Source organism: Typopeltis vanoorti, chromosome 17, assembly GCF_054136105.1.
Source record: "Typopeltis vanoorti isolate ZY-2024b chromosome 17, IOZ_Tvanoo_1.0, whole genome shotgun sequence".
NCBI lineage: Eukaryota > Metazoa > Arthropoda > Arachnida > Uropygi > Thelyphonidae > Typopeltis > Typopeltis vanoorti.
Window position 1 is genome coordinate 91,905,145 of NC_143565.1, and position 14,259 is coordinate 91,919,403.

The window sequence follows — 14,259 nt, forward strand, 5'->3', positions numbered from 1 at the left end:
CATGCTGATTTTGGATGTTATATATCAGAGAAACACTCTCATCCATTTCCTAAGTAATCAACATTTAAATCTAAAAATGTCCATAAGAGAAACATAATGTCGCATTATTTCACCGAAATTTATAAACTGCATTCGTCGAGACGACTAGAATCATCTTGCAGAGATGCAATCGTTTTACGTCATTTACTTGACTAATATACCATGCGCTCTTGTTTTATTGGCTACTTCTGTGCTATTAAAATGTCATTTTATTATATATAGAATTCTTTACAAACAGATGCACGGCGTGGGACAAAAGCTTGTACTCTGGGTATGTTTTGATTATTCTTAATACATATGTCAGGATTGTTTAATTTTTATTTAATGGTAAATGTTGAAATCCTTTGAAACATACGATTTATTTATTTAAGGATAGTTTTTTTCAATATAAGTAGAAAATACTAATCTAGAGCTATTAATGCTTTTGAAAGAGGTAAGCAGAATAGAGAATTGTGCCATAGTTATGATCAATTGTATCGTTTACCGTGGGGAGCGAGAGAAAATCTCATCCTTTGTATGGGAGACGAGTTGGATGAACCAGTCATCGGAAGCATGCATTGCTATAATGCCCCCTCCCTACATACAAATATACAAATTAACATATTATCATATTCATCAGACCTCCATGGAGTCGAGTGATTTATCGTGGGAAGTCCCACTATTACGAGGGCGGTCTGAAAAGTTCACGGCCTAACAATGAAAAAAGGAATTTATAATTTCAAAATTATTTTTATTTTTCAACATAATCTTTCTTAAGACTAATACATTTATTCCAGCGATGCTCCAACGCCATTATCCCGTCCCTGTAGTAGCTCTCACTAAGATTTGCAAAATACCCCTCTACAGCTGCAATCTTGATTCGAGTAAAAACGCTGACCAGCGAGAAGAGTTTTAGTTTTGGAAAGAGACTGAAGTCAGAGGGAGCCAAATCTGCGGAATAGGATGGATGTTCCAACAATTCATAGTGCAGATCCTTTAATTTTCCTATTGCCAAAACACCTTTGTGGGCAGGTGCATTGTCCTGATGAAAGATAATTTTTTTTTCTTCTGCAAACCGGGCCTTTTCTCACGAATTTTTTCTCCTAGTCTGGTTAAAAGATCGGAATAATATTCCCCGGTTATTATGTTATCCTATTCAAGATAATTAATAAACAAAATGCCTTGTAGCATCCCAAAATACGATGCCTGACCTTTCTAACTGATGGAACTGACTTTGTCTTCTTTGGCACTGAACAACCAGCTTCTGTTTACTGTTTTTATTGCTGGTTGGATTCTGGTGTGTAATAGTGAATCCAAGTCTCATCCATAGTAATAAATCAACGCATAAAATCAGTTTTATTCTTGTTAAAACGCTCCAAGCACTGTTCAGAGATTTTCATGCGAGTGCATTTTTGATCTGTTGTGAGCAAGTGCAGCACCCATCTTGCGCAAAGCTTTTTCATTTGCAATTCTTCATGCAAAATATAACCTACACATGCTTTTGAAATGCCTATAGTCTCAGCAATTTCATGCACTTTGACTTGTCGGTCATCCAATACCCCGACGAGTCAAAGTGCGTGAAATTGCTGAATTTCTGGTGTTGTTACAGTTTTTTGGATGTCCTTCATGTGGATCATCTTCAAGGCTGGTACGGCCATTTAAACTTGGTGCCCATTTCTTAATTGTTGAAAACGAAGGAGAGGAGTGCCCATAAACTTTTATGAACTTGGAATGAATTTCTTTTGGCATTAAACCTTCTTTTACAAAGAATTTTGTAACTGCATGATACTCAACTTTATCCATTTCAAGGGATGCAGACAACACTTTTGCTTCAGACAGCTGTACTACTTGATAGAATGATTTGCAGTTTCACATGGATGCTTATGACAGATATACCAACTTAGAAAAAAAAATCTTGCTGATAGTGTTGCCATCTATAGTGAAGGCCGAGAATTTTTCAGACCACCCTCCTACATACAGTTTATCATCATACCGTGTGCCTCAAATGTATTCACCGTCTCTGCATTCACAATCCTCTCAAGTAATGCATTCTAATTGCCTGCCATTTTCCTCTCTTAGGCAGGTTTATGTGAATGTAAAATATATAAACCTACTAAAGAAAAGTATTGTTTTTTTGACATAATTAGTAAATCGGATTTGAAACATTGACAGTAATGATAATAAATTATTATTTCATTAGTCATAAAAAGACTAACATTATAGTACATATATAAATAACTGGAACTGTTTCAAACGAATACGATGTGACATCATTGCAGCGGAGATGACAACAGCAGAACTGAACATAGAATTGGCACAAATCAGCGAAATATTTACTGAAATTGGACTACAATAAAGTGTGCATATGTTGGGTACTACGTCAGTTAACTAAAATGAAACAGGTTACTAAAGGGAAAGCAAGGCATTTCTTCATGAAATCGTGACTGGGTGACGAAAAAAGTCAACCTTCCAGTAGAAAGTTCATGTTGGCTGTTATTTGGGAGGTGATAGTTGGAAACAGTGAACTGTGTGTGTAGTGGAGTAGTACAGCACTTTCTCATAATGAGTCATTGGAGATGTCAATTAATAATAATGAATTGTGTTCTTGCCAAGGAATGGTCATTGTTATTTTGCAACTGACAGCTCAAGGCTGCACATGAGGGCATCGCCTTCAATAGCTGCTGAAGAGATCAGATTTGAAGTTGTGAAACATCTTCCCTTCAGCCTGGACTTCTGGTTATTTCCTAAATTGAAGCCACATCTCAAGTTGATAATGACAAACATGTCAAAGCAGAAGTCAAAAAATGGTTTTGTAAACAACCTGAAGAGTTTAACTTTGCAACACTTGTTATGATAGAAAATGTATCGAAAGGGTTGGAGATTATGGCGAGAAACAATATGCAAGTAAAGTAAACTTTAAACCATCTTGTTTATTTCACCGATGTATTTCTTTTGAGTGAGAGCTATTGCAATGTAGATGTTATTTTTGAAATGCCTTCATCGCAAAATTATTTTTAGTTTTAACTAAACTGCACAATTTAGAACTGTGTGCAGCACGCTGTAGTTCTAACTGTAATGTGTGGAGTTTTCAATTTAATCTAGAATGGGAATGGCATGCATCACACCTCCTGAACAGCCTTCAATGTTTACTCCAAATTGTTGACTTGGAAGGAAAAAATAGTCAGTACAAAAGTAATACTGGAAAATATAAGATGTCATATCTTATGTTTTAAACTTATAAATTTTAAGAATGCAGAAATTTCATTAAATAAAAAAGATTTCAGGGAAATTTCTCAATTTTGATCATTTTGTCTTCTCTAGATTTTTATTATTATTTTTTAACCCAGTAGATGACAAACCACATGAGAATGTTTGCAATTGATAAACATAATAAATTGTCTTGTAGTCTTTATTACTTTGGCATTAAACTTTAACAAACCACTTAGTGTACTGTAGTTATGTTTGTACACTGATTTTGCATCAGGTGCATACAAGGGTGAGTCAGAAAGTGCATGGCATTTTTTATTTTTTCTATTCTTTGCATTGCAACAATACAGAATATACAAGTGTATAATTTCTCAACATCTTTTCCCTTTCAGTTTCAGCAAATCGCAAACTTTTGTATGCTTGCAAGAAAGAAATTTTTCTGTGGTTTCAAAGACATATTCTTGGCCTGTACCACTTGATCGCTGGCCCTTTAAGACCATGTTTCAGTGATAGATGATAATGTGATCAAGCAAGATCTGGATTTTAACAAAGGTGTAAGCTCTCAAACTGTAATTTGTGGAGTTTTCAGTTTAATCTATAGAATGGGCAATGTCATGCATCACGCCTCCTGAACAGCGTTCAATATTTACTCCAAATTGTTGACTTGATCTTCCTTGTTGTGTCTTATCAGCATCTTACTTACTGTAGCGCACGCACACACACACACACGGTTTATTATTGACTCCCTTTTCTAATAATATTCAAGAATTGGTTATGCTTACAATTTCCTGGTAGTTGCATTTCATTTTAAGGTTGTGATTTGAACTTTTCTTGACAAGAAACTTCATGCATTCCATTAATTTTTTTCATTTGCACTTGCTTATAATGGTAGATCCTGTTTTGTCTAGTGACAGCACTTCAGGTAGTCATCACCATCCTGACAGAATTGAACAAATACTGTTGAACAAATCCAGTGAGAAGCATTGCATACAATTTATTTGCATTTTTTAAAAATTAAAACTAGAAAAGAAAGAAGAAAACTGAAGTCAGTAAGTAAAGAAAATGACGGGGAAACAGAATAAAGGAAATGGTGGGAAATTGTACGTTGATGACAGAACACAAATGATCATCATAAATTCTGTATAAAATACACAAGATGACAACATGAAAACAAAAGTACAAATGCAAACAGTGACAGGAGACGTTTAAGAAAAAGTATGAAGGTATAAAAATAAATCCAGAATTAATGTTTAGATGAAATGTTGCATTATCTTAAATTAATGTTATTGCTTGAAATCTTCATGGTGAGCTAAATGTGTGCACCTTGTACAGTTAAAATCCAAATAACCTGAAAACTTTAGTATTCGGTCACCTTTCTAATTTGTGACCTCCAGTAAGAAATAGGAGATATAAGCAGTGGTGAGCTATGGAAATTTTAACAAAGGGCTCGCATCGTCGAGCAAAAAAAGCCGTATTTTACACAAAAACTTTTATTAATACAGCTTGTGTACAAATGCCAATCAAAAAGTATGATCAACCTGTAAAGGCTATCATTTTTAAACAAATATTTCATGATCTAAACATGAAATATTTGCACACAATCATCTGTGTTAATTTATCTTACATAAGATAAACATTATTTAACTATCAAAATATAATAAGAATAAAATCTTTTATAATCGCACATATGAAATAGTCCTTTATAAACAAATTAAATTTCTTTTGTTTGTGATAGAAGTTTTTATGACAAACAATCTATAAAGAATAAATTAATATTATCTAAACACAATAATATTGAAGTACGTTATATTTCTCTTTTGTTTTTATACTTCAAGTGATAATCAATGATACCAATCAAGGGGCATTATTTTATAGTCCTATTTATTTATATGCGATTACCAAAAGTGAATTCTTATTTGTAAAATGGTGGTAAGAGTAACTGTAATATTTTATTTAATAAAATCACTTTGTTAGGTTACCGTATGAGTTTGTCGCTTAATATGTTTAAGAAAATGTTTTTTTTTGTTTTTATTGAAAAAATAAAAAAGTAAACAAGAAGAAAACAAGGGGCTCGCAAATTCGAGAAAAATTTAACAAAGGGCTCAGGTGAGCCTCTTATAGCTCACCACTGGATATAAGTGATGAATAGCTAATCTTTATTATTGGGCAGAGGCTTATTAGCTTCCTGACCAGTTAGGAAACTGACTTGGAGCAATTGTAAGAGGATAGAGGTTCTAAAATTGCAGCTAGATAAATTAAATTTTATATTTATTGTGTGGCTACATAATGTATTTTTAGAGTGAATTTCATTATGTTGCTGCTGACATATTAATACACTGTGCACAGTTGAATTTTTAGGTTTCTTTATTGATTTAATTTTTGTTTTTCTTTATTCATTGTCTGAGACAGTGAAAGCTAAATAACATGAGCAATGTGGATTTTTTAAGAATATGTGCCACGAGTGTAATATGATATATGCATATGGAGATGTTGAGAATGTTTATGTGGAGACGGTGAATGAGATAAGTGAGTGAGTATGGGTATGCAGAAAATTGTGGAAGCTTGAAAAACAAGCTGGGTTCAGGCCATACAGAAGTTGTGAGGATTAGATTTTTCACTTGAAGGCATAGTTGAGAAATTATGAAATATAACAAGGATCTATATATAAGTTTTGAGATCTGGAAAAGGCTTTATTATTATATCCTCCATGGAGTTGGTAGATTCATTGTGAGAGAGTTTATCTACAAGAATGACATATTTGTCATTCTTGTAGATAAACTTATATGTTGGTGATACATATCTGTCAGATTTTAGGGAAAGACAATGTGTACTATATATCAATTAAAAAATTTAATTAATACTTCCTATATTTTGGTAATGTTATTAAAGTTTTTTAATTGATATATAGTATAAGTTGTCTTCAAAGAAGAAGTTCAAATGCCTGTCAGAAGATGCCATCAAAACTGCTCAGAAAAGGAGGAAAATGAAGGCCACAGGAAATTTGCAGGAAGTACGGCATTTGAATGCAGAGTTTCAATGACAAGCCAGAAGAGACAAGGAAAAATACTTTAACCAGGAATTCCAACAAATAGAAGACAAAAACAAGAAAGGAAAAACAAGAGATCTTTTCAAAAAGATCAGAGAACTAACAGGGAAGTTTAGTACCAAGGTGACAATATTGAAAAGTAAACACAAAGGATATCTTACAGAAGCTGCAAATATCAAAGAAAGATGGAAAGAGTATACAGAAGCCCTTTGCAGAAAGGACTCCAAAATTACTGAGAAATTTGAAGAGCAGGATTATACACAGGAACCAGTACCACTGGAGAGTGAAGTGAGGGTGGGTACTGCAACAGCTATCCAGTAAGAAAGCACCAGGAGGAGATGGAATACCCATTGAGCTGCTCAAAGCCCTGGGAGAAGAGGCAGTTAAAATTTTAACAGCTCTATGTCAGCAAATTTGGATCACAACTACATGGCCTAGAGAATGGAAACAATCAGTTTATATACCTTTATTGAAGAAAGGCAATGCAATAGAGTGAAAATTACAGAACTATAGCACTGATTTCTCATGCAAGTAAAGTCTTACTTAAGATCATTCAGAAAAGACTGGAACCATTCATGAAGAGAGAAATGCCAGATGAACAGGCAGGATTTCAAAAAGGCAGAGGAACAAGAGATCAAATCGCAAATGTGAGGTGGATAATAGAAAGAGCACAGGAATATCACAAGAATGTCTACCGTTGATGTTTTAAGGATACTTGTGACATAAAGACTGAATAATATAAGCACATAAACACAAGAAAGATATTTAATTAACCAAATATTTTGGTCTAGAAATAGCAGACCATCTTCAGTAGCACTACAAGAACAGTTAAAAAAATAAATAAATAAAATTTAAAAAAAAATAATAAATACAAGGTGGAATACTAACAATAGATCATTTAAAAATAGAACAAGCCGCGTGATGTTATATCACTAAGTATTAAAGGGAATATTTTTAAGCAGAGACATGATTGAAATAAAGATATTAATTAATAATATTAAATAACATAAAATCTAATCAGGATAACTCATTAATATGAATTAATGAGTTATCCTGATTAGATTTTTCCAGATTTTTGATATAGATATACAATCATTCCGATTCAGGTTAAGACGATGGAGTAAGGCCTCTATGCTTTCTTTGAATAAACGTTCAAATTTATAATGGGATCTATGTAAGAGGTGAGTTTTTGACCAAAGGATGTTGTGGTTAGTTTCAATCCCGTGCTGAGCCAATCCAGATTTTTCAGGTTTGTTGTGATGAATGGAGGATTGATGTTCTTGGATTCTTTTTTCAAGAGAACGTCCAGTTTGTCCAAAATAGGAGAGATCACAGTTGAGGGAATTGATAAACTCCAGGAAGAGACAGTTGAGCGTTTGTCTTTAGGAGAAGGAAAATGGGAAGATAATTTGTTAATAGGTGAATACGTAGCTGTTAACTCATATTTCTTCAGAATTCTTGCGAATGTCTACCTTTGTTTCCTTGACTATAGCAACTTTTGACTCTGTAGATCATGTGAAACTGTGATGTATTAAGAACAATGGGAGTCCCAGAGCATTTCATTATCCTTCTGGGGAATCTTTATTATGAACAAGAAGCTACTGTCTGAACAGATCGTGGAGAAACTGAGTATTTCACAATAGGTAAAGGGGTGCGACAAGGATGCATTTTATCTCTGTACCTGTTTAACTTGTACAGCGAATACATTTTAAGAATGGCAGGGCTGGAGGAGTCTCCAGTTGGAAATAAAATTGGTGGCAAAAATATTAATAATTTGAGGTATGCAGATGATACCACCTTGCTAGCAGAATGTAAAGAAGATTTGAAGGAACTTATTATGAAAGTTAAAGAAGAAAGTGCTAAATATGGTCTTAAACTTAACCTCAAAAAGACAAAAGTTATGGCAACATGTGAACTTAATGATTTTGAAGTAGATGGGGAGAAAATGGAAGCAGTTAACAATTTTGTGTTCTTAGGATCCCGAATTGATAAAGATGGTCATTTTACCGAAGAAGTTAGAAGAAGATTATTACTCGGAAAAAAAAAGCAATGACAAATTTAAGCAAGATCTTTAAAGATATTAGCCTCACAACAAAAATCAGAATCGTGAAAGCAATAGTATTCCCTGTGGTGCTGTATGGATGTGAAAGTTGGACCCTGAGAAAGAGTGAAAGAAGGAAGAAAGATAGATGCATTTGAATTATGGGTTAAGATATGCTTACTAAAAATACCATGGACTGCAAAGCAAACCAATAAATCAGTGATAGACAGAATAAAGCCAGATTGCTCCCTTGAAGCTATGATCATTAAGCAAAAATTGTCATACTTTGGACATATTATGCGAGCAAATGACAGTCTGGAGAAGATGATGATGCTTGCAAAAGTTGATGGAAGCAGGAGAAGAGGAAGACCAAGAATTAGATGGGTGGATGGAGTTAAAGAAGCAACTGGAGTGCACTTGGAGGGTCTGAAAGACATGGTCAAGGACAGATCAGAACGGAGAGTGTATGTTCGTGGAGTCGCCAGGAATCGGAAACGACTCGATGGATCATAACAACAAAAATACGTTGTCTTTCCCTAAAATCTGACAATTACGTATTTGTCATATCAAATCTTAAAATCCTTAACACTCCTTGCATTAATAACAAATTCTGGTAATGCATTCCATTTGCTAATAATTCTCCATGTAGGAAATCTACTCCTCACACCCCTCTTCGCCATACTCTTTAACTTCCAGGGATGGCCTCTGGTTCTTCCCCCCTCTCAACTTCTTCTCCTTTTATAATCCCCCTCTGAATTAATCTAATAAAATCCTCTCACTAATTTAAATGTCTCTGTCATATCACCTTTTTTCCTCCTATCCACCAAACTCTGCAATCCACATCTCTTCTACCTCTCTTCATAGCCAACATTCCAAAGTCCTGATATTGTCTGTCACTCATCTCTGGATTCTCTCCAATGTTTTCACATTATTGAAAACCAGGTTACCAAACCTGAGCAAATAGTCTAAACGTGGTCTGACCAGTGCTTTATACAATGGCACAACCACTTCCAACAGGATGTTTAAAATGCTTCTCCTTGCAGACATGTATAATGCTATGCATTAAGGGAAGTAAATATGATCTTTCCATTGCTTTTGCCATAGTATCACCACTTCTGGGTCTGCCTCCCACTGACGAGACCTCAGTAAAGGTCGAAACCGGTCTGGATAGTGGCCCTTCCCTTAATGCACAGCATTATACATGTCTGCAAGGAGATGTGCATTGCATTATGGGAGATACTGAGACAAGGAGTGATGAGGGCTTGGTCCACCTTTACTACGAGTTGCCTTGGTCCTGAACATACTTCAGACGCAAACATTGTTTACCTACACTTGGGTAAAGGATTAAACTAAATTTATTATAGTCTAACCAAGTGGAAAATAAAATTCCAACAGCTTTCTCTTCTTAGATTGGCTGTGTTACATCCAGTTTATCCTAGCATAAACATATTACTTCACAGCCTCCTTAGCCTCTAAGAAGTTCAGTGTTCTTTTCCATTCTAAACATTACTTTTCTTCTGGTTGACTATTAACACTTTGTGTCAGATCCAACTAACCTTTTAGTATTGCTTCCATATTTGGGATGGGGCACCCAAGACCTTTTGAATATCATCAAGAATTCTTAATGATATTCAGAAGAGGGCAATCTACTTAATAGATGACCCTTCCTTCACAGATTCCTTTCAGTCACTTTATCACAGGCACTCTGTTTCAGTGCTGTACCTTTTCTATAGGTACTTTCATTGGCATTGCTCTTTTGAACTGGCTGCTACCATTCTCCACTTTCTTCTAACCATGTAAGAACTAGAGCAGCTACTGGCTAACACCCATATGCTGTCTACTTAACAAAAACACACTGAACTAACTTCTCCTCAGCCTTGTTCATTCATTCTATCTTCCTCTGTTCTTTGGAGCAATCTCCCCATACAGTTTTTCCAAGTACAATTTCCCATTCTTTAAGAAACATACCAACAGGCTACATTTTTTCCCTTAATCACTTGCCCACACATGGCAGTGTAGTGATAACATTAGAGTGCCATCTGATAACACTACAGGTCTTGTAATGTTTCATCTGTGGGGTCATCATAAAAAAAATTAAATAAAAAATTAAAAAAATTTACTTAGGCATCTAGAATATCTGTATCTGCAGTTCTCATGTCACCTTTATCATCTCTAAGTCCCTTTACAGTACTTTTCCTTTATTTCTAAGTTTATTCAGTAGCCTCTAGAATATTCTGACACTTCCTGATTATTATTATTATTAACATCTGACCCCCCCCCCCCATGGAGCCACAGACTCATCATGAGAGGTGTACACACTTTCACAGACACAACTCATCCAATCATGCCTTAAACTGATTCAGTGTGTCTTCATTCACAACAAACTTAGGCAGTGCATTTTACTCACCAACCACTTTCTATGCAAAGAACCTTCTCTTCATATCCTTCTTATACAGTTTCCAGGGATGGTCCCATTCTATGAAACATTTCTTCCATGCTAACCTGATAACAACCTCTGACTAACTTATATGTCTCAATCATATCCTCTCTCCTCCTCTTATTCACAAGGCTTTGCAATTTACATTCTTTCAAATTGTCTTTATAATCCACATTTCAAAGACCACTTACCACTTTTATGAATCTTCTCCGTACCCTTTCTAAATATTCTTGTCACCATGAAAACCCACTGATGAAATCTGTGCACAACATTCCATGTGAGGCCTGATCAAGACCTTATACAATGGAATCATAACCTCTTTATTTCTGCAAGTGAAGGTTCTCTGCATCATTAAAAAAATTATGTGATGTGCAATGTGGCTCCTGAATTTCAGGTCTTTGTCCACCACCACTCCCAGATCTCTTATCTCCTCTACCTACTTTAAAGTTTTGCTACCAAGTGTATACTTTGCATCCCATTGTTGCTTACCAAATTTCAAAACCTTTGCACTTTGCAACATTGCCTGACAATTCTATGCTGTTGCTCACTCATACAATCTGTTTGACTCTGCATTGCTTTCTCCCAGTTTTGCATCATCTGCAAACAGTTGCATATTATCAGTTAAACCATTCCAATATCATTAATATACAAATTGAACAATAATGGCCCCAAGAGCCCTGCGGCACACCACTAGTGAATTTCCTTTTTCAAGATACTGCACCCCATATACAACTTTCTGATACCTAGGTTCTTGCCAAAGTATTCCATGAATTGTTTAGCTAGTTTTACACAGTGCTTCACTTTCTTGCATTTTTTTCTGTTTTCTCTCAGTGCACAAGCTGACTTACTTGCCAGGTATTTTGATGCACTTTCCAATTTCCTTTGACTGGCTCTTTAACTTCTTGAGTACACCAGGAAGTCTGTTTTGTCTATCAGATAACTTCAATATATACCTTTCTGGCTGCGTCACTCAATGTTTTCTTCAGGGTCTTCCTCTTGAATATAAAGGTTTGGTTTTTGTTTTTAGACTCATTTTTTCTTGAGTAATTTTTTGTGTATATCAGTCTACAGTTCGCCTCTGATAGCAGCTTAACTTCGATTCTTTTAAAAACATTTCTTACATATTTTTCTTTTTAATATGATGTTTAAGTTTATCCTGAAAACTAAATGGTGATTATTTCCTATTTCAAATCCATTTTATGCCCTTGTGTGCTGAACCATTTTTGAAGATGTTGCTATCAAAAATAACATAGTCAAAGAGATTTTTCTCATATCCTTGTCTTCTATGTTAATTTGCACACAATCTTTATATTGCAACATAGTAGTGATTAGTCCATGTCACGAACAGAAATCCAGCAGGTACTTATTATCATTATTAATTTTGCAAATCTGAAAGCACACCCCAACTGAACATCACAAGAGTTAAAGATCAGTTCTATCAACATAAGAAGCCTGAGTGGCTGAGGAATTAGATAACTACCAGATCAACATAATAGGGGTGACTGAAACCAAAAAGACAAAAACTGGTGAGATCTTTCTGAGCAATAAATACAAAATGTTATATTCAGGAAATGATAATCAAGGAAAAGGAGTAGCCATAGTATTCAACACAAAATACAAGGCTAATCTTCTTGAATGACAGGCAGTCTCAAGTAGAGTGATGTGGGCAAATATGAGAATGAGGAACTGGACAATGAGACTTATTTGTGCCTGTGGTCCCACAGAAGGTTCTACTAAGGTAGAAGTGGAGGAATTTTTTGATGCGTTAGAAAAAGCAATTGACACAATGAAAAATGAAAAGTTGGTCCTTGTTGGGAATCTAAATAGCAGAGTATGAAATGATTGTCAGACATACAAAAATATGTTGAGAAAATATTTTGAGAAACAAGCAAAGCTAATAATAATGGCAAATACCTGTTGGATTTCTGCTCAGGACATGGACTGGTTATTACTAACACCATATTCCAACATAAAAATGTGCACAAATTCACATGGAGAGAAGAGGCAAGGAATAAGAAAAGTCTCATTGACTATGTTATTGTTGATAGTGATGTTTTCTCCCTGGTGCAGGACACCAGAGTGTACAGAGGATTTGAAATCAGAAGCGATCACTATTTAGTCTTCAGCAGGATAAAATTGAATTTCATATTGAAAAGAATAACACGTAAGGAAGTTTAAAAGCAAATAAAAGTAGCTCTCAGATGTGAACTGTAGACTAAAATACACAAAGGTTATTGAAGAAAAAATGAGTTTGAGAACAGGAACCAGACCTTGGAGATTCAGTGGCAAGCCTTGAAGAACACCCTTATTGATTCAGCCAGAGAGGCATGTGGTGAGGTTGTTTGCAAGGATAAAAAAATCAGAACTCCCTGGTGGACACAGGAAGTTAAAGAGGCAATGAAGGAAAAGAAGAAAGCATATCAAAAGTTCCTGGCAAATAAGTCAGCTTTTGCTCTTAGAGAATACAGAGACAAATGTAAGAAATAGCTAAACAAAAGTCATGGGAGGACTTTGGCAAGAACATAGAAAATAAATATCAATAAAGTGGTGAAATATTCTGGAGGTTTTTGAAGAGGTTTAGAAATGGAGGAAAGAGTGCTGTAAAAGGAGTTAGAAATGATAAAGGTAACATGAAAACAGGAGAAAAAAATACCCTTGAAGTATGGCATAATTACTTTGAAAAATTGCTAAATGAAACAAACAGTGATAGCACAGTGGTAAAAAAACACTCAACAGGCATAGTCAGGAATACATATCCATACTTGAAGTAGAAAAAACCATCAAAGGCTTGAAATGTGGAAAGCCAGCAGGAGTAGATGATATTCGACCAGAAATGCTGAAGTATGGTGGTATAAAAGTCTTACAGTGGCTGCACTGCATAGTTCAGAAAGCCTGGACTGAGGGACAAATTCCCGATGATTGGAGAAAAGCTCTAATAGTACCCATATGTAAAAAGGGAAATAAAACTGAATATGAGAAATATAGAGGTATTTCCCTACTGATTGTTCCTGGCAAGATCTATGCAATTATACTTGAGAAACAGTTGAGAAGAATTATGAAAGAAAAGCTTGGTGAAGAACAAGCTAGATTCAAGCCAAATAGAGGCTGTCAGGATCAGATCTTCACTTTACGACAAAAGTTGAGAAAGCATGGGAATATAACAAAGATCTGTATTTAAGTTTTGTCAATTTGGAAAAGGCATATGACAATATGCCAAGAGAGAAGCTATTCACTACAGTTATATGGTGTCAATGGGGCATTATATCAAGCAATACTTAGTCTTTATTTGATTTGTAAGTCTTCCTTCAGAATTGAAGGAAGTACAGGAAGATGGTTTAATGTCAAATCTGGTGTCAGACAAGGATGTACATTATCCCCTCTGTTATTCATTATCTATATGGATCACTTTATGAAGGAAAGTGGTATTAAAAATGATATCAGAATTGGAGATGTTAATGTCAGCTCTTTGCTTTATGCGGAAGATGTTATACTTCTAAATAAATCTGCTAC

General features: G+C 35.0%; 1 long non-coding RNA gene across 2 annotated transcripts in view; it reads left to right on the plus strand.

Annotated features, from left to right (window-relative positions):
- Window positions 1–291: 291 nt before the first annotated feature.
- Window positions 292–14,259, plus strand: part of LOC150097629 (uncharacterized) — a 34,653-nt gene continuing 20,685 nt past the window's right edge. Inside the window, exon 1 of one of the 2 annotated variants that reach the window (XR_016549702.1) lies at window positions 292–310. This is a non-coding gene — a long non-coding RNA (uncharacterized LOC150097629). Of the gene's footprint in view, window positions 311–347; window positions 473–14,259 lie in introns of those variants that run through there. The other variant, XR_016549703.1, reaches the window with a different exon arrangement.